Source organism: Tamandua tetradactyla, chromosome 5 (genome assembly GCF_023851605.1).
Source record: "Tamandua tetradactyla isolate mTamTet1 chromosome 5, mTamTet1.pri, whole genome shotgun sequence".
Classification (NCBI taxonomy): Eukaryota; Metazoa; Chordata; class Mammalia; order Pilosa; family Myrmecophagidae; genus Tamandua; species Tamandua tetradactyla.
The window spans coordinates 8,829,667-8,849,675 of record NC_135331.1 but is presented as its reverse complement, the minus strand read 5'-3'; the positions used below and the strand labels follow the sequence as shown (position 1 = coordinate 8,849,675).

Here is a 20,009-nt window from a genome sequence, read left to right as displayed (position 1 = left end):
TTATTCAACCTCCTTTCTAAAAGCTAAGTCCCATGTCTTCTTCCTGACTACTAAATTGCTGGGGCTCCCAGAATGAGAGTTGATAAATGAGAGAGGGCATTCTTGACTGGCAATGACTTTAATGGAAGTGCCTCTTACAGCAGTGTTATTTGAGCCCCAAATTCTTCTTTAACACAGTACCTGCTGTGGGTTGAACTGTGTCCCTTGAAAAGATATGCTCAAGTCCTAACCCCTGGTACTTATGAATGGAACCTTATTTGGACACAGGGTCTTTGCAGATAGAAGAGGTCATGTTGCAGTAGCGTGGGCCCCTAACCTGATATGACTGGTGCTCTTATGAGAAGGGGAAAAGAGACAGACAGAGGGAAGATGGTGATATGGTCACTGAGACAGAGATGGAAGTGCTGTGGCTCCAAGCCCAGAGGGGTCAAGGTGGCCGGCAGCCACCAAAACTGGAAGTGGCCAGTAAGGAGCTACCCCAAGAGGTTTCAGAGGGATCTTGGTGCTACTGACTTTTTGATTCAGACTCCCAGCCTCCAGCATAGTAAGAGAATAAGTTTCTGCTGCTTTAAGCCACGCAGATTGTGGTACTTTGTTACGGCAGCCCCAGGAAACTAAGACAATGCTGTTCTAGTTTGCTAGCTGCCGGAATGCAATATACCAGAAACGGAGTGGCTTTAAAAGGGGAATTTAATGAGTTGCTAGTTTACAGATCTAAGGTCAAGAAAATGTCCCAATTAAAACAAGTCTATAGAAATGTCCAATCAAAGGCATCCAGGGAAAGATACCTTGGTTCAAGAAGGCCGATGAAGTTCAGGGTCTCTCTCTCAAGTGAGACGGCACATGGCGAACACAGTCAGGGCTTCTCTCTCGGCTAGAAGGGCACATGGCAAATACGGCGTCATCTGCTAGCTTTCTCTCCTGGCTTCCTATTTCATGAAGCTTCCCGGGAGGCGTTTTCCTTCTTCATCTCCAAAGGTCACTGGCTGGTGGACTCTCTGCTTCGTGGTGCTGCAGCATTCTCTGCCCTCTCTGAGTCTCTCTGAATCTCTCATTCTCCAAAATGTGTCCTCTTTTATAGGACTTCAGAAACTAATCAAGACCCACTCAAATGGGTGGAGACATGTCATCCCTAATCCAGTTTAACAACCATTCTTAACTAAATCACATCAACCAGGGAAATGATCTCATTACAGTTTCAAATATACAGTATTGAATAGGGATTATTCTACCTTTAAGAAATGGGATTTATATCAAAACATGGCTTTTCTTAGGGGGCATATATCCTTTCAAACCAGTACAAATGCTAATAGCATCCATGTTCCCCAAAACATACTTTGGGAAATGCTGCTAGAGTGGATCACTATTAGGCACGAAGTTGCTGCTGATGAGATGTTCTTTGTCCTGCTGAAGTCCACACCCATTCTTCAATCTCTGTAAGTTTTTAACAGGAATGGATGTTAAACTTTATCAAATGCTTCTCTAACATCTATAGAAAGTAGCTATGAGGCTTTTTTTCTTTTTTTACCTTCCCTCTTTTCTCTTTCAATAGATCTCCTAGTATGAAATAATCTGCCTGTATTTTTGAGACTGGCCTACAACCAAGTACTCGGCCCCCTGCTACGTGCTTATATAGCGGGCACAGAGTGAGGCACCAAATCAAGGGTTCCTGCATCTAGCAGGCATGTGCTCTGATGGTGAAGACCATACACACATGGAGAACTCCCTGTACACCGCTGCAAAGCAGACCAGATTGTGATCCTATGTGCCAAATACAGGACATGCTAAGGACCCGCGGAACCAAACATGAATTGGGCCCATCACAAGGGCTTCCTTCAGGGTGGGAGGGTGGGACCACTGAACCCCAAAGGCTCTGTGTGGCCATTCCTAGAAGGAAAACTGCTAGCCCAGAGGACTCAGGAGCAGGCTGGGAATGAGTCCCCATCATGTGGGACCCCAGGACATGCTTTCCAGGCCACAAGATTTTCAGCTGAACAGTGGGAATCATAATAGGTTGAAAGGGACCCTGAAGACACCCAGTTCAGCCTGGCTGCCACAGAGAAGCAAGGTTCATAGAAGACAGCTGATTTGCCCCAGGTCACACAGCCCTCCCTAAGGCAAACAAGAGAGAGTGTTGAGGTCTTGGGCAGAAAGGAAGAAGAAAAAGGACAGTGCATCCTGGCTCTTCCTATAATGCATCCTGGCTCTTCCTATAATGCATTTTATAGTCTCCACCTTGAAGGTGGGCTGGGTCAGGAGGCCACATGAGCTCTCCACTCAGGCATGGAGGGGAGTAGGAGGACCTGGCTGGCCAGGAAAAGGGGATGGAGGCTGGAGCACCCCTGCAGCACCCCCAGGTCACCAGAGGTGTCTCTGACTGCTACGTACTGCTACGTCAGCACATCAGAGCAGATACAAGCTCACTCACTTGTTCAAACATTCAACAAGGAGGCACATTACAGAGATAAGGCCCAGAGCACGGCCTATAGGACAAGAGGCTCCAGGAGGCAGAGGGAGTGTCTGGGGTGGTCTGAAGCCCCTCAGTCGATCACACCACTGGCCCCATCCATAGTCCTTGCCCTGCTGGCAGCCCCCACCTTCCTCTGCCCTTCCAGGGCTCACTTCCTGAGTCTGAGCCTAAGGTCCTGAAGGTAGCAGTCCCAATGGACTGAGACAGTGAGTTCCTGCTGGGGAGCCCAAAACAAGAATGGACCTGGGCATTTACCAAGCTCCAAGTACCACATAATACCTAAGGCACTTCACATACATCCTCCTGTAAACCTCATGGCCAGCCAAAGGCAGGTGAGGAAACAGAAGCTCCAAGAAAGGATGTGACCTGCGCAAAGTCTTGCAGTGGTAGGCGGCAGAGCCATGCCTCAAATCCAGGCAGCCTCCACCACCACGTATGTGTGACTTCTTGCACACTCACAGCCCAGTGCCCTCTGGGGCTGAAGCACCTGCCCCTCCGCAGCCGCCTCCAGTGGCTTTTCAGCTGTGCACACAAGGGAACAGAGACAGTTGGCATCTGGTCTTTGAAAAGGTATTTATCTTTCCACTTGCTGACAGCAAGCAAGAGCCATAAAAGGACAGACCCAGCGTCAGGTGCACAAGTGTTCCAGACAGGCAGATGTCATTCACACATTTGCAGGGCACAACCATGAACTGCCAGAACACTCTTCCTAAAGAGAACAAGCCAGCCAGAGCGCACAGCCCACAGCTGAGCTGGGGGGGGGGGGGGGGGGGGCCCTTGGCCAGGCCACAGGTGCAGGGGCTACCTCTCTGAATCGTGGGAAAGGCTAGGTGGTCCAAAAATGCAAAACCACGGCATGATTCAGCCCCAGGAACCATGTGAGGAACAGCTAAGTAATAGCCTGTTAGCCTGAAGTTTCAAGGGAAGGAAAAAGGCAAGTCCTGGACACTGCTCCATGGCAAATCTATGTTGCAGTCCTCTTTACACCTGCCATTCTACAGACCAGCAGGAAGAACATGGGTTTAGAGCCAAGAAAATAAGATCCTGGTTCCAGCTCTGGTGCTTCCTGGTTGTTCGACTCTGGACAAACACTCTAACCACTCTAAGCCGCAGTTTTCTACTATAGAAATGGAGTTACACTCCAAGTTTTACTTCTCACTGGGGGCTGGGCTGTGCACAAACAGGAAGAAGGGGTATTTTTATAAATTCTACAGGGAAGTGTAGAGGTAGTGGGGAGGGGGGAATGTTTCAACCTTCCTTAAAATATCTTTTATTATAATTTATAGAAAGGACTGGCATACTTCACACTTCAATCTCTTCTTTCCTCTGCCTTTGAATGAAGATGCCAAAATACCGTGGAAAGATGAGAAACAAAGGAGTAGAAAAAAATCTAGTACCTTGATGTCAAAATAATTATATAACATGCATACATACATATGCACATATACACAAAGTGTTGGTCCCTCGCTGTATACTTTTAAAGTTTGTCCCAGGCTGCTATGGATGTCACCAGATTCAGAGAAGCAGGTAGGGCAGGAATTAACACCCCAACATGTCAGGTGAGAAAGTGAAGGCCCTGAGACGTGAAGCAATCCCACCCAATGTCCCACAGCAAGGCTGGAATTGGGTCTCCAGGTGCTCAAACCATTCAGGGAGAATGGAATCACAGCACAAGATGGCGGATGTGGGGATGGGTCTCATTGCAGCATCACGTCCCAGGGTTAGCGCACTATCATCAGGGGCACCATCTTCCTGTCTTTCTCACACCCACACTCACACTCACACCCAAACCCAAATCCACACATGTAGTGACTGAGGTCTTGCCAAAAAACCCAGGTTGTCTGGAGAGCCTTAGTTCCAGGAAGGACTCAGGACCCTCTTCTTCAAGCTGCAGGAAAAGCATGAATCTTTTGGGCCACCAGCCTGGTATCTCCATGGTGACAGCATCACAGAGGCTGTGGGGCTAAAAATAAAATTCTACCTCCTGAAACCCCCCACCCCTCTGCCAGGCTGATGGATGGGATCATCTGTTTGGCTCCAGCTGTATGGGTGCTGGCAAAGCTCGGTGGCCAACGTCAAAAAGCAAAGGAGGGCCTAAGAGTGCTGGTAACACAATGAGAACCACAGCTAGAGCTGACCTAGAAAAGTCTGCAGGTGTCGTCACCACAGGGTCCTGGACACATGGCTCGGTGTGGGTAAGTCTAGTAAAAGAATGTGCACTCTGACTCCCCAGCACAATCATTCCTGTGCACACAAATGCCCAAGGCAGGCCTCAGGGAGGTACCTCTCAAGCCTTGAAAATAAGGAGAGGTCCCTTTTCCAGGTGTACTATGGGACAGGTTTCCCCAGTTAAAAAGTTTTACATGATGCTTGGATTCCAAGATGGGCTCTTAAAAGCCTATTACTCCAAAAGTTGGCCTGGTGTACAATAAATCACCTAAAGTAGTAGGTTAGCATAGAGGTTAGGAGTCAGACTGTCTGGATGTGAATCTATTGGCTAAGTGACCTTAAGAAGTTACTTGACCTCTCTGGAACTCAGTTTTCTCATCTGTACAATGGGGTTAACGTCAGGGGTTGCTGTAGAATGGGATGAGTACCTCCCCAAAGGACGAGCTATTGTAACTGGCAGTGATAGTAGAATGACTCAGTAATCAGCCACATGGCGGATGATGTACGTGTTTGTGGGCTAGCCTCAGAACCTAACTGTGTGAATGAACATTCCAGTGGCCAACAGTCCTTGGCAGCACCAGCTATGTGTAAGCTGGAAACTCCCCACACCAGCCAGCACTTTATGCACAGCTGAATTAACCTTGGCCATGGCCAATTAGGAGATCCCCAGGACAGAAGTCAAGAGGAAATGTCCAGGATGAGGGTGGGCGCTTTCCAGAGGCAGGAGCAAACCTACATATCTAGAGGTTCACATTCATTAAAAAACAAAGAGAAGAAGGGGAAAAAGACAGCATCTATTACTAAGGAAAACAATATCTTTCATGCTACATATTTCAACATTGATTTTTTTAATTTATCTTTTTTAATTTGTCATGAACATAACATTACTCTAAAATTTAAAAAACTCATTTAGAAAAACAGGAATAAAAAATTTTGAAATTTAACTTAGTGCTAAAGAGGGCCCCTGCTCAAACTCCCTGAGTATCAACCTATACAACTTGCAACAAACCAATCCTTCAGCCTCGGTGTATCTTCACTTAATCTATAACACGGATCACAACTTTAGATTCCTAGTACAATTGTTAACTTTATTAAGGCTGATTTATAAAATGCCTTAAACATTTTCAAAGCAGGATGAGGACAACTCCTCATTAGTCACCCAGCCCTAAATTAATAATTAAACACCCTTAATTGGTGATATGGAAATGCACGGCACAGCCTCCTGGGCACCACTGCACCGGAAACTGGCCTCGGCAGATAATGGATTTCATAAGTCAGTTCATGGAAGTAATTTACATCGAAAGTTAATCAGTGTAATGAAAGCAAGTGTGACTTAGTGACCTGCCGCCTGACTTTCCATTCTGACTCAGTCACCCCAAGAGGCCACCAGTGTCAGCTTCCTGGCTTTGATTTCTTGGAGAGCCAAGCGTGGGGGCCCAGGGGACCATGCTTCGGGAGACTGTCTCCCCAGCCTTCTCTGGGGCTCTCTGGAGGCACTGAATGTTCTTGGAGCTGGCGCAAGAACCTCTGCAAGGGCAGGAGCCATCAGGCAAGGGAAGTGGCAGATGAGTCACTGGTAGGCCAGGCAGGTGGAGGGCCAGGCACCCCCAACCTGCATACCTGTGACTTATCCCCAGGCCTGCCCAGATAACAGCGGCTCGGGTGTGCAGGGCAATTCAGAGCTCACAGAAGCACACTCCCATGTGTTCTTTCCCTGGTCCACAGAGCATCCCTCAGAGACAGGATGGCTCCCCTCTTTGGGTGGATAGGGAAACCATCACCCAAGGCCACTCACTGGAAAATGGGACAACTCACCTCTCCCGACTCCTGAGCTCTCTTAGTCTAAGTCTTTTTCATTGTTCCTTATCCAGAAGCAGGCCAAAGCAACTCCATATCCTTTGCTTCTGAGGCCTGAACATAGATGGAAGCCAAGGGTTACTTTGAGATTATTCCAAGCATCCAGCTAAGATTCTGGAGAAAAGAGGGGAAGAAACTGGCAAACAGCAACTTGGAAGAGCAGGTGAGCTGAGTTCTGAGATCCCACTGCTCTTTTTGCGAGGGGAACCCTGGGCTCTGCCATCCCAAGGGCCATATGTCAGCCTCTGCTTCTCTGGGAGTGGAATATTAACCCCCACAGGCTTCCTTTCCCAAGTTTTCCTCCATTAGAGATTTAACTAAACCCCACTTCCAGGGTCAGAAGAGTGGTCTTGGGTGATGGTTTCCCTATCCACCCAAAGGGGGGAACCATGCCTTTTGCTTATTAGGAAGCAAAAAAAGGGTACCTTGGCCCCTGTCCTCAAGGGCTCTGCTATCTGGCCAGGATAGGCAAGCCCTGGGAACTAGACAGAGGTGATAATAAAGGGTCTGACTTCAGAAAGTCTGAGAAACACTGATCCAGCTGCTCTGGGCCCTGGAGGCCTCCTGCAGAAAGCAAAGCCATAACCCTTGCCGGCGGGACCTGACCTGCTGAGAGGCCCAGCCACGTCACCTCATTCTCTTGTCCTGGTGACCCAGGCACTGCAGCCCCGACAGCTGAGAAAAACCCACAAACGCAACTGGCAGGCCCTGCAGGGAGGAGAGACGCCCTGATAACAAAGTGACAAAAGCAAGGGAGCTAGCCAGGCCTCTGGCCACTGCTGCCCCCTCCCAGCTGGCTTCCTGCTTAGCTCTTCTCCGCAAACACAGCTCTGCATTCTCCTGTTCTTTCTCTAATGAGCAGGATGGCGAGGGGAAGGCCAGGAGTGAGGCCAGGAGAGGAGAGATGGAGCCTGAGCTGACCTGGCACTGTGGTGGGGAGCCCTGCTCGGACAGGTCAATGCTCGCTCCAAAGCCCCCCACCCCACCCCCCAACAGGAAGGAAGTCACTACCCAGGGTCCACCCGCCCAGTGGAAGCAGGCATAGGCGGAAAGGTTTTTCTCACCTCTGGGAAGGGAAAGCACTGACTCCCCACTATCTCACCTTCTAAGACCTAGTCCTCCACGGACTAGGTGACAGGTCAGAATTTGGCCTCAAGATTATGTAAATAAAAGTGCTCTAAGTCTTTGAAGCCTTTTCGTCTCTTTAAAAAGCAAAGGCTGCAATTTTAAACCATATTAATACCGTACATTCATTTAACTGCAGTTTGGTATTCTATTAGATGAATACACCACAATTTATTCCTTCTCCTAAAGACAGATATATGTTTCAAATTTTTCAAGATTAAAAACAATGCCACTGTGAACATCCTTGCACTTGTCCCCTTGAGCACACGTGGATGGAAGTACTGACTCAGTTTTTCAGGGGCAACTTCAACTCTGGTAAACATTGCATTATTCTCTTAAATGTTGCAACAATTTGTACTCCCATCGGCAGTTCTTGGTATGACATTGGCTACTGTTCCCCATCCCCATTTGTACTTCTCACTGTTTTAAATTTTTGCCAAATCAGGTGTGAAATGGTATATCTTTGTTTAAATTTGCCTCCCCCTAATTATCAATGTGGTTAATCAGTTTTTCATGTGTCTGTTAATCTAAACTTCATGAATTGCCTGTTCATATCGTTGCTTATTTTCCTCTTAGTTTGTTTGTCTTTTTCTTACATATTTCAAAGAGTCTTTCACATAAATGTTTTAGATAATAATTGTTTGTTGGCTCTATGTGTTGTGAATATCTTCTTTCAATTTTTGAAGCTTAACTGTTCACTTGTTTATGGCCCATGTAACATTTTTATGGCATAAACTGTCCTTATAAGTGGAAGTGAGGCATTGCAAGAATATGCAATATAAACCAGGCCCCTGAAACACATTTTCCTCTTTTTACTGCTTTCATTACTGTTATTAAATTCCTTTTTTTTAATAGGTAGTATATGTACCTGGCACAAAATTCAAAATACACAAAATGTTATACAAAAACAGTCAATCTTTCTCCCTCTTCTGTTTCCCAAGACACTCAGTTCCCCTATCCTGATGCAAATACTAGTACTAATTTCTTTCGCATTTGTTCATATGCTTACGGTATAAAACCATATATCATAAACATGTATAAATACATTCTTTTCTTCCACAGAAATGGTAGCATACCCCACCATTCTATACCAGCACATACAAAGTGTCCTCCTATTTTTCACATCTGCCTCGAAATCCAAATGGATGAGAATTGTAGCCTAGTGAATAAGAATATCTCAACTCTAGAGCACTAGTCTTTGAGTCCCAGCTACTCTGTTTATTAAAAGTAAGTTAGTTATGGACAGATGAGTAAAATAAAAAGGATAAAAAATAAATAATAGGTGGGATAAAGATTAGGTTGACTGAAGTACTAGTGGTCAACGAGAGCAAGGAATAAGGGGTATGGAATGTATGAGTTTTTTCTTTTTATTTCTTCTTCTGGAGTGATGCAAACGATCATGGTGATAAATACACAACTACGTGATGATATTGTGAGCCATTGACTGTATACCCTGTATGGAATGTGTGTGTGTGTGTGTGTGTGTGTGTGTGTGTGTGTGTGAAGATTCTTCAATAAATATACTAAGAGAAAAAAAGTAAAAAAAATAAAATAAAATAAAAGCAAAGGCTGCAGAACAAACAGAAGGGGATTCTTTCCCCACCTGGAAAGAGAATAAAGGAAAAATCCCTGCACACGACAAACACAAATTGAAAAATACTTTGTACCGTGTTCAGAATGAACTGGATAAGAAAATACTGACAGATTTTGAAATAAAATAATGGCGCTGTGGAGAACAGTTTGGTGGTTCCTCAGTTAAACAGAGAACTACCATATGGCCTGGCAATTCCACTGCTAGGTATATCCCCAAAATAACTGAAAGCGGGGAAGCAGACTGATACTTGTATACCAGTATTCACAGCGGCATTGCTCACAAAAGCCAAGAGGTTTTGTAACAGCCCAGGTGGCTATCAAGAGATAAATGGACAAACAGTGGTCTATACATATGCTGGAATATTATTCAGCTTCAAAAAAGGAATGAGGCTCTGATACATGCTACCATATGTTTGAAACTTAAAAGCATGATGTTAAATGAAAGAAACCAGACACAAAAGGACTAACCAACATTGTATGATTCCACTTATACGAAATATCTGGAAATAGTAAATTCAGAGACAGAAAGTAGATTAGAGGTTATGGAGAGTTACTGAGTAATGGGGACAGAGTTTCTGTATAGGGTGATGGAGAAGTTTGGGACTGGATGGTGGCGATGGCAGCACAACACTGTGATCGTAGTTATATCACCAAATTATATACTTAAAAGTAGTTACAACGACAAATTTTATGTGCATATATGTTACTACAGTAAAAATTAAAAGAGAAAAACAAATCTCAATACGACCACGCAGTGTGGACAGCATGAAGGAACATGACTGAGCGAGGAGGCGGGGGACCCAGGCGAACTCGAGAGTCCCGGACAGTGTTAACATCCCATGGGGTTGGGTTCAAACTGCAACCTTTCTGAGTTGTGAAACAGGACAGAAGAAAGCACGGGGGGTGGGGGTGCAGGGCTGATTTGTGACCTCACCAAGCCTCAGCTGCCTCATGTGTAATGCAGAGAAACAGCATTTATGCAAACCAATGAGCACAGCGGGCATTCTGCGCACTTCAGAAATGACACCAAACGTGGAGAAGAGAAAGGCCCCTCAGCTTCCAACCATGGCTGTGGGCTCTGCACCACACCCAGCCACCTTCTGGGCACTGGTGGTCCAAAGACAAACAAGTCAAGGCTGCTCAGAGCTTGTCGGGGAGCCCAAGGATAGAAGGCTGCCCGGGAGATGACAGAGCAGTTTTCTCCTGGTAGGAAGCTCGGCAGCAGGTGAAGTCCCTGATGTAGGCCAGCCTGGCTGGGTACAGTCTGGGTGCCATTCACCTGTCACCTGTCCCTAGACACATGTGCCTGGCAGCGATGGGGCCACCAAGGCAGACTGGGTGACCTGTAAGCCCCAGACCTTCCAAGACTGCCTCCAGTTCACTGGCCATGTCTTAGAGCCGCAAGCCCTCTCACAACCTACACAGCCCCACCCCGCCTGTCATCCTAAAGTTTTAAGAAAAAAGAAAGTCATTCTTCTGCCTGCAAAGGTCAAACCCTTGGACTTGGGTTTTTTCCAATGTTCTTTCCAGCTCTCAAAATTCATATGGTTCTTAATTCCTCCCAGCCCCCTTCCCCCCCACCACCACCACTGCTGGAAAACTAGATTGAACATTCCTTAGGAAAGAGAACTTTTAGCCAGCAGGGGTGAGGGTAAAACTGAGGTAAAATGAAAAAAATGGGTAAAATCAGGGTCTGTAAAACCTTGGAGTCAAAGGAGTGCAAGAAGAATTGTGCTGGTTCCAAAGTCGACCGAGCAATCATTACGGTGAACTCATGAAGCTACAGTGAGTCACCCACGGCTGGGGACTGAAGCAAAACTGGCATTCTCCATCACAGGGTGGGGCAGAGCTCCACAGTAGCCAATGCTAGGAACTGGACCTTTGCAAATGCAAAATCTCTGTTCCTTGAGCTAGGAATAAGTGAGCTCCCTTCCTTGCTGGGGTAACCCAAACCCTGCTCTGAACCAACTGAAGAAACCCTTTCAAAACTTCGCTCCGCTGTCTTGGAATATGTCACACACAGGGGAAAAATGAAGTCTTAGGTTATGCATGTCCAACTGATGGCAAAGCAAGTAAAAGTGCCTTCGGAACTCTTGAGGGTTTTGTTATTAATGGTGCTTTAGTGTTGGGTTCTCAAATACATCAAGCAAATTTCCTTTAAACTGGTAGTTACTGACTGAGCTGGGGAAGGCTGCTGGCCTCCCACCCACCAGATGGTCCAACCACAATAAACGTTTGGCCTGTTAGACACACAACATTGATGAACTAATTGAAACATGCTGCAACAAGCAAGCCCAAAATAAATGTGAAATAATTGTTTCCTGACACGGTAACCTACTGAATTGCCTCGGTTTCTGGCCATGCCTGCTCTGATTTAATGGTCCCCACTCGGCAAGCCTCACTTATGTGTGGTTTTCAAATGACTTAAGTGCTTTTTTTCAAAGCGATTACCCAAGAGGAGAAAATTTTAATTGCAAAATGTTTGGATTCTCTCTCTTAAGAAAAAAATACATGGGGAAAGTCAACTCTTACAAAGTGCCAAGAAAAGCAATTAATGAGCCCTCATACAGGAGAGGGGAGGAGAATGGAAATGTTCTCCAGAGAACATCATTAAGCCAGCTTTAGCCAGCTTCCAAACCTGCAGGGAAGCCCTGCCTCTCGGCCAACCTCATGCTGATGGAAGCTGTTTATTGCTGAAACCTGGGAATGGCCACAGATTTCCTCCCCGACTCCTCCTACTCCCCCTACTCTCCCATGCCAATCCCCTGCCTCCCTCAAAACTGCTTTTCAGGGGTGCAAAGGTGGTTCAGTGGTAGAATTCTCATCTGCCATGTGGGAGATCAGGGTTCTATTCCTGGCCTGTGCACTCCCCCCACCCCTCAAAAAACAATTCAACAAATGATGCTGCAACAAAGGAATAGTCACATGGAAAAAGAACGAAATGTGACCCTCTCCATACAGCATACAGACTTCACTGCTTCAGTGCTTTACTGCTTTACAAGCTGTGAAGTGCGAGGGCAGGAGGTCCAACCCCAGACCCCCCAAGCAGGCCCATCCCCACTGCCCTGTACAGGACGCTGGAGGGCTGGGCATCCTCCTGGGTGGCTGGAATTCTGTGCAGAATGGGCCTGGGGAGGCCAGAAGGCTGCAGGGCTGACTCAAATTCCAGGTGGGCGGTGAGGGGAAGAGCACACACCTTGTTCCAGCCAGAGCTACGAGTCAGCCAGACTCCAGGGAGACCTGGGAGGAGCTAGGAAAAGTGAGCTTATTCCTAAAAACCTCCAGCAGCAGAAAGAAGAGCAGATTTAGTCCTCACCAGGAACCACCCATCAACAGGGAAACAAAGAGCTGCAGAGAGGAGAAATGCTAAGCTCCTCTACAATTTCTAGCAAGGCACAGAGGGCAAGACCTTTGCAGAAAGGTTGCACTGATGAGGGTCCAAAGGCCAGAACGTGAGGTCTGGATGGCTCCCCCTTGGCCTGGTTGGGCCCCTCAAGATGCTCCTTCCTTTGGGTGCAGGATTGCCCTAAGCTACCCTAGGCAAAGACCAACCCTGTTGGGAGTCAGAGGTCAGGCCACCAGCATACCCTGTACTTGAGATGCTTGGAAAGGGACAAGGTGGCAGCCCTCTATAGACCACAGACCTGTCCTCAGAGATTTCACTCTCTGCTGGCATCTAAGATGGAACTTGTCCTGTAGCCTCAGAATGCATCCAACAAAAACCAACTGAGCATGGGGGACGCAGTGACAAAGACAGCAGACAAGCTCTCCATACTGGAGGATGCAAGGAAGAAAGACTCTCAGCTTGCACATGGTGAAAGCAGAGTGGGGAGGGCTATGCCTAGGGTCAGCCAGGGCTGGGTACCAGGGTAGCCTCGGGTAGGTCATCTTACCCCTTACCTCTGAGTTATTCCCATCTATAAAATAAAATGCAGGTAACAAGCCATCCCTCTCGCTTAGGAATGCTGTGGAGATCAAGTGAAGCTCAGCAATGCTGAAAGTACTATGTGCATGTGTGGTATTATCACACCCAGAGGTGTCCCCTCCCTTGACTGCCGGGCTGAGCCCACTGGCATCTGCTCTGAGACAGGTCCCAGGGTCTTCCAGGTCCCACCGCTGCTCTTGGTAACTCTCTGCCTCTGCCCTGGACCCTTGACTCTGACTGATGACCCTGATCTTGACCTCTGACCTCCCTGGTCTGCATCAGACCCCTTTCTACAAAACAAAGAGGGAAAAGAGACTGCAGTGACTAGAGAACTCAAGGAAAATTTCTGTGAGGGAAGACATGAGCAGGGATTTCTTGATGCTCTTTCCCAGTGCCATTGCCTAGCTTTTTGATTTTCTGTTATGGGACTCTCCCTATAGGTTAATTTTCTTGTGGACATGGGCAGTTGTTAATTTGAGCAATGCAAGCACATGCCAACCCCCTTCCTAACAGCACCCCTGATGTCTGTGACCAGAAAGGTGTAGCACAGGTTTGTCACAGTGTTTACCAGTCTGGTCATGAGGAAGTTAGTACCTCTTAAACCATTTCACACAAAAAAGGACCAATGTACAGGACTGCCAACATCCTCGCCAGGTATAAAGAGCACTGAAGTGGTGATTAAAGGACTGGGCTCCAGGCTTGCTGAAAGGTCTTGGACAAGTCACTTATCTTCAGCTATCCTCCCCTCTCATCCTAACAGGGTGGGGGGTAATCTCAACGCTAAAGTTCCTGGACTCTCAGAAAGGTACTGAGGATTTGAAAAGGCATTTCCAGGTTTCCCACTTTTTCTCCTTTCACACTAGAAGACTTGTTCTAGTTGGGCCTCTTTTATTGTTACACATTTTAGACTATAAATCCTATGCAACTTGATCAATATTCTACCCATTCTTCAAGGCTTCAATCAAATATCTTCTCTTCCAGGAAGTGAACTCTGACTGCCTTACCCAGAGTGGGTATTTCCCCTTCTGAACTCCTATTGCCATTCAAGCAGGACTTAACCCATGCATCCTGTGTCACCTGTGGGCTGCATCTCCCTAACCACTCTGGAAGTTCTTGGCAAGGAGGTACAAGGTCACTTATTGCATTCATTTCTGTTACCTGTCCACTATACTCCAGAAACCTTCTGTGATGACTTGTAAAGAATATAGATAGATATATATTTACACAGAAAATACACACACACACAGACATTAAAGGAAAGCATAAAGAAATATGCTAACCATGAAGGTAAGTGGATATACGGTTATTAGATGGAATACCACATTTTCCTCTGAGCATGCTAAAGGCCAGGGAAAAGAGGGAATCATAATCAGTTGAAAAGTCAGTTTAGTACAGGAGGAGTCAGGCAGAACTGCGTAGGGCTCCACAGAGGCTTTGGGCAAATCACAGACCCTTCCTGTGTCTCAACTTCTTTCTCTGGGAAAACGGGAAGATGCTACCTAATCTGCAGAGGTGCATGGGATAGCCCCATGCACACTGTGTGGGACATACATGCAAACAGTGCATGTTGTCCTCTGCTGTTCTTTTCATTATCAAAGGAAGAAGCAACCTGGCTTCTCAAGGGAGGCGAAGTTTGCTTGGCCCTAAATTCTAAAAGAGAAATTTTTATATAAGATGTTATAAGAGCAGGTAAGTCTTGAAACCTAGAGGGGTCAGCCTTTCCAGAACATCAGCTAGTTCCACCTTCTGACCCCTTATTATTGACAGCCTTTCCAATACAAAAAAGGTAGAATGGGCATAGCCCAAATACCCCTGAAGAGTGGGAGAAAGATCAAAGTGATGGTGGAGCTAAACAGAGAAGGTGGGGTTTAACAAAAGAGTATGATTGCTGAATCATTATATTGATATTTCTTTTAGTCTCCAGTATTTTAGAGCAGCTAGGAATAAAAACCTAAAATTGTGGAATTGTAACCTATACCAAACTCTGAAATCTGTTCTACAACAAATTGTTGTGCTGTGCTTTGACATTTATTGCTTTTTTGAATGTTATTTTTCACAAAAAAGTGATGATAAAAAGTATAAATATATTCCTTCTAACTTCCAATGTTCTGGAAAAGCTAGAAGGAAAAATCCATATGGAGATGATAGCATGGTAGCCCATGACAAACTCTGGAATTTGTCCTGTAACTTGTTGAAGAGTGCTTTGAAAACTGTTGCTTTTTTCTCTTTTTGCTTTGTATAGACGTTATATTATACGATAAAAAAAAGTTTTAAATAAATGTTATAAGAGCCTTCAGCAGCGGGGCAAGCCAGAGGAGGAGTTGCCCAGGCCCTATTTTATAATTCAGGGGTAGGTACCCAGTTCAAGCTTAATAAACAATGACCAAGTGGCCTACAGAGAAGAGAAGCTGTGCAAAGACCCCTTACGTGCATCCATGTTTGGTGGTAGGGAGTCCTGTTGAGCATGTTCTACAATGGCTGGCTGTAAAGGGATTTATGTCATCTAAGCAGGGCCGAGGAGCACCATGCAAGCATCTGATGGCTCACTTTTGATTGACCATCCTGTAATAAACATCAGCCTCTTCGTCCTATGACCACAGACACATGAGTAATACCACTGTCCTGCCATTCAAGATCCCATGGCCACCGGCGTCTTTTCTAAGAACAGCAAGGCAATGATCTTGAAACACCAGAAGTTTCCTCTGCTAATCTCTACAAACAATTGCACATCCTCCATGGCTGTTTTTTTCTCAGAATACCAAGCTGGAAAGACTTCACCGGATGGGATGGTTAGGATAACATCTGCCTGGTTTTAAAATAGTCTCTGGATAGGGAGGGAGGAAAAGTCGGGTCTCCCTGAGAAAGTGTACACACTCAGCGGACTTGAAACTAGAGGGGTTCTTAGAGGGCACCTGGTTTGACTATTTCTCTGTTTGTTTGACAGATATTTTCCAGAGCACCTACCATGAGCCAGACACTAGGTAGAGAGAATATAATTCGGCACCTTCCACCCATGAGCTCACAGCCTAGTGGGGAAACACATGTCAACAGATCACCACCATGGAGGGTGGTAAGTCAGAACACAGTGACGCAAAGATGGAGGTGAGTGGCTCTGCTTAGGAAGGACAAAATCGACAAGACTGCTTCTCAATGAACAGAGAGCTGATAAGGCAGAGTGGGTGGAAGAGGGCTCTAGCACTGTACCTTTGAAGAATTCTAAGTACTGTGGGGCAGTTAAAGCTTAGAGTGTGTGAGAAATGAAATGGAGGGAAAAGAGGCAGGGCTCAGAAGAGTTTTCTCTCATATTCCATGAGGAGCAACCAAGACCAAGAGAAATCAAGTGACTGACCTAAGCTTGCACAAGTGATGGGCAAAGCCAAGCCTGGAACCCAGGCCTCTGGACACCAAGAGTCCAATTTTTCATCCACTTGTCTCCCAAGCCAGAAGAGAGAAAGAGAGAACGGCTCATTCAATACTCACTGCCCAGAGAACCTGGCATCTGTGCCTGGCCACCCTCATAGTAGAGCCTGCACTGTCCTGTTCATTTGGCAAGTCACTCCCTAGACAAAAAAATTTTTTTTTAAATCAGCCCTTCCTAACTCATCATGTTTCTCTCTGCAATGGGAGAAGGTTGGAGTCTCTTCCCACCTCAGAATACAGTCCTTTCTCGGAAGAAAAACAATTTAACAGCATCTGTCCTAGAGTCAGATAAGCTTGGGTACCATCTGTGGGGAGGGGGAGGGGGTGCAGGGGGGCTTTCATTCCATCCAAGGCCGACTGTGCACAGGGTGCTAACTCAGGGCTAAGGAACCAGAAATGAACAGACCCCACCCCTGTCCTCCAGGAGCTCACTATCCAGCAGAGGAGATAAGCCAGACATAAAAGTAACTATAAAATAAGGCAGACGTGATAAGAGCCACTCAGATACAGATAAGAGGCAGTGGGAGGTCAGAGCAGAGACCGACTCAGAGGCAAGAGGGGAGATTCATATGAAGGGGAGCGTTTATTGCCTTCTGTTCAGAAAGGGGAGTCTATTCTGTCAACGCTGGGATTCTCAGATGGGGGTTGGAGAGAGAGCTGGTAGCAGGCAAGGAAAAATGTTTAAACAAGGTCTCATTTATAGAACCCAGATCCCAGAGGGGAGGAGAGAAGGCAGGTAGGCCCCAGGCTTTGGAATCTGCCCCAGCCCATCTTCCAGAGGTAAGGAGAGGAGCATAGAATGAGGGTGCTACAAGTTCTATGTAGGGGCAGCAAGCTGGTGATGGGGGACACAGCTAGAGATTTGCTTGAAGTGACATTTGCAGAGCAAGCACAGTTTAGAATGCCCATTTCATATTTCTTGGAGAGAATCAATGCACACGGGGAGAATGGGATAGGACTGAAGTTCCCCTCTCCTGGAGCTATCCAGTGGCCCTGCCGCTGATAAGAAAGGATGAGGGCTGGGTGGAAGGGGAAGCCATCCAGCTCTAAAGCAGAGCGGGCACCTCCGATTAATAAATGGAGATGAGCCAGATTGCTCAGCATAAGGGGATTACGGGAGACTTTATCACAAATTCTCACCTTTCTCGTCGGGCCACACCCCATCCTCAGGGCCCGGACACCCCCGGGGGCCACCGCCAGGGCTGAAGGATGTCCAGCCGGGGGCAGGGAGAAGCAGAGGCTGGACCCGGGGCTTGACCCACGGCCTCTTCCCAGCCCCTTCCTTACCCTTTCATTAACAGGGAGTCGGATCCGGGCAGGCCCAGCCAGGCAGACACAAGTGCCCGGTGACCGCTGTGGTCCTTGTCACTCTGAGAGGGGAGCCCTACCTCCCATCTCCGGCCGCGACCCACAGAAATTCGAAAATCAGCATTTCGAGCAAGAGTCACGCAGGGCCGGCTCCCGGGTGATTTCCTGAGACTGGGGTCACCGCGCCCCCAGCCGAGGTCCCGGGGAACGCCACACCCTCTCCCCGCCCCGGGGCGGCCGGGCCCGGGGTCTCCCACTTTTCCCTCTAACCAGGCTGCGCGCTGCAGCTGAGGCAGGCGGCCCGGGGCCTCTCGGATCCGCCACCCGCCCGGCCTCCGCTCCAGCGGTCGCCTCCCGAGGGTCTCCCGGCCGGCCGAGGGCGCCCCCAGGCTCGCGCGACCGCCCCGCGCGCCCCTCGCGGCCGGCACGCCGGGCACTCGGCGCGGGTCTGGGGGAGCGAGCCCGCCCGCCCGCCTTCCGGGCCCCGGGCCGCCGACACACTCACCCCGCTCGGCGCGGCCGCGGGCTCCGGCGTCCTCCTCCTCCTCCTCCTCCTCCTCGGCGCTGGGCCGCCGCCGCCTCACGCCGCCGAGGAGGCGCCCGCCCCGCGGCCCCGGCCCTGCCGGCCGCCCCCGGCGACTCCGCGCGCTGCCGCCGCAAGTTGGCCTCGGGCGAGCCCCCGTGCTCCCCCGGGCATGCTCGGCGGCCGTCGGCGGGGCTCGGCCCGGCGCACGTGCTGGCCGACCGCTGGGCTCCCTGGCGGCCGGCCGCTGGGGCGGAGCGGGGAGCGGGGCCGGGGGGTGCGGCGGCCGCGCTGACAGCTCGATTTCGCCGCGCCGCGGAGCCCACAGCGTCCGGCTCACATTCCCTCAGTCGGCGCGGGCGGCGGGCGGCGGGCGGCCTGCGCCTCCGTCAGGCCACGCGAGAGGGCGGCGGCGGCGGCGCGAGCGGCGAGTCCCCGGCTCCTGCCCTGGGCCGGCCGCGCCACCCCCGCCCGCCGCCCTGGCCTCGGGCCGGAAGAAACCTTTCAAACTCCGGGCTGCCGGCTCTGGCATCCAGACTTATTCCTCGCCCAGAGAACCCGGCTTCGCTTCCAGCAATCCCAAATCCGGAGTCCAAGACCGTATTCCAGGACCTCTTCACCCTCTTCCACACTCTCAGCTTCGTCTGTCGCCAGACTTGTTACTAGAGCTAGAGGAGCTGGGCGCGCTCGGGGGGGGGGGGGGGGGGGGGGGGGAACGGAGGCACCAGTACCTGACACTCTGCAATAGCTTTAAAAAAAAAATTTTTTTTTAAATGAAGTTCCTTAAGAGTAAACTGACATATCAAGGGAAACAAACTGCAAGAAGAGTTCACAAAGGTATTGGTACCAAAACCAAAGGTGACTGACTGAAGCCCAAACCTAGGTGGTGGGTGCTTGCTTTATCAGTTACAAATCAGAGATTTAGAAACAGGAGTCAAGGAGTTCTTGCCTCAAGACCCCAACCAAATTATATTCTGGGCTAAAAAAAAAAAAGAAAACACTTGTTGGTCTTCAGAAGTGCTGGAGGCAATAATATCAAAAAGCTCCAGACTCAGACCCCGAGGGGAAAAAACTGGAAGAGGATCAGAAATAGCTCGTGGTGAAATTGAAATCCATGAAATATATATTTACACTGAACATAGATGGACTTGTTTGCCAAAATCTGAAGTAACAGAGTGAATCGGGGAACACCTAAAACCTAATGATAGTTTACCTGTCACTAAGTATTACCTTATATAGCTTGACAGGGGACATGGAGTGCTGTACCCAGGAAGGGCAAGTGTAAGCTAAAAGCAAAGCAGTCCAAGATGAGTTCAGATAAAGTCATGGTTGGCAAAACCACAAAAGGCTGCTCATCTCCTTGAGTTCCTGTTGGAACCAGAGACAATGTGCCAGGAACAACAGCAGTGTGTAACTCGCCTCAAAAATACCTGTCACCTGTATATGTAAGTTATACTTCAATAAAGATTTATTTAAAACACACACACCTGTCAAGTGATGCTCGCACTGATCAAGTAAAGGTGTACTATCAAATATGAAACCCTCAACTCTTTCCCTATACCGAGAGGTGCCCTAAGACCCACAAAAAAGGTTTTTGGAGAATACACAGTTCACCAGAA

General features: G+C 48.2%; 1 protein-coding gene across 16 annotated transcripts in view; it reads right to left on the bottom strand.

The window, feature by feature from the left end:
* The window catches only part of PITPNM2 (phosphatidylinositol transfer protein membrane associated 2), a 159,727-nt gene extending 141,291 nt beyond the window's left edge, over window positions 1–18,436 (bottom strand). For 4 of the 16 annotated variants that reach the window (XM_077159674.1, XM_077159687.1, XM_077159675.1 and 1 more), the window contains exons 1-2: window positions 6,455–6,860; window positions 789–1,434 (exon numbers count right to left, since the gene is read on the bottom strand). The gene's annotated coding sequence lies outside the window, so the exon portion shown is untranslated. Of the gene's footprint in view, window positions 1–788; window positions 1,435–6,454; window positions 6,862–17,699; window positions 17,839–18,372 lie in introns of those variants that run through there. The other 12 variants (XR_013175530.1, XM_077159688.1, XM_077159680.1 and 9 more) reach the window with 9 other exon arrangements.
* Window positions 18,437–20,009: the final 1,573 nt, after the last annotated feature.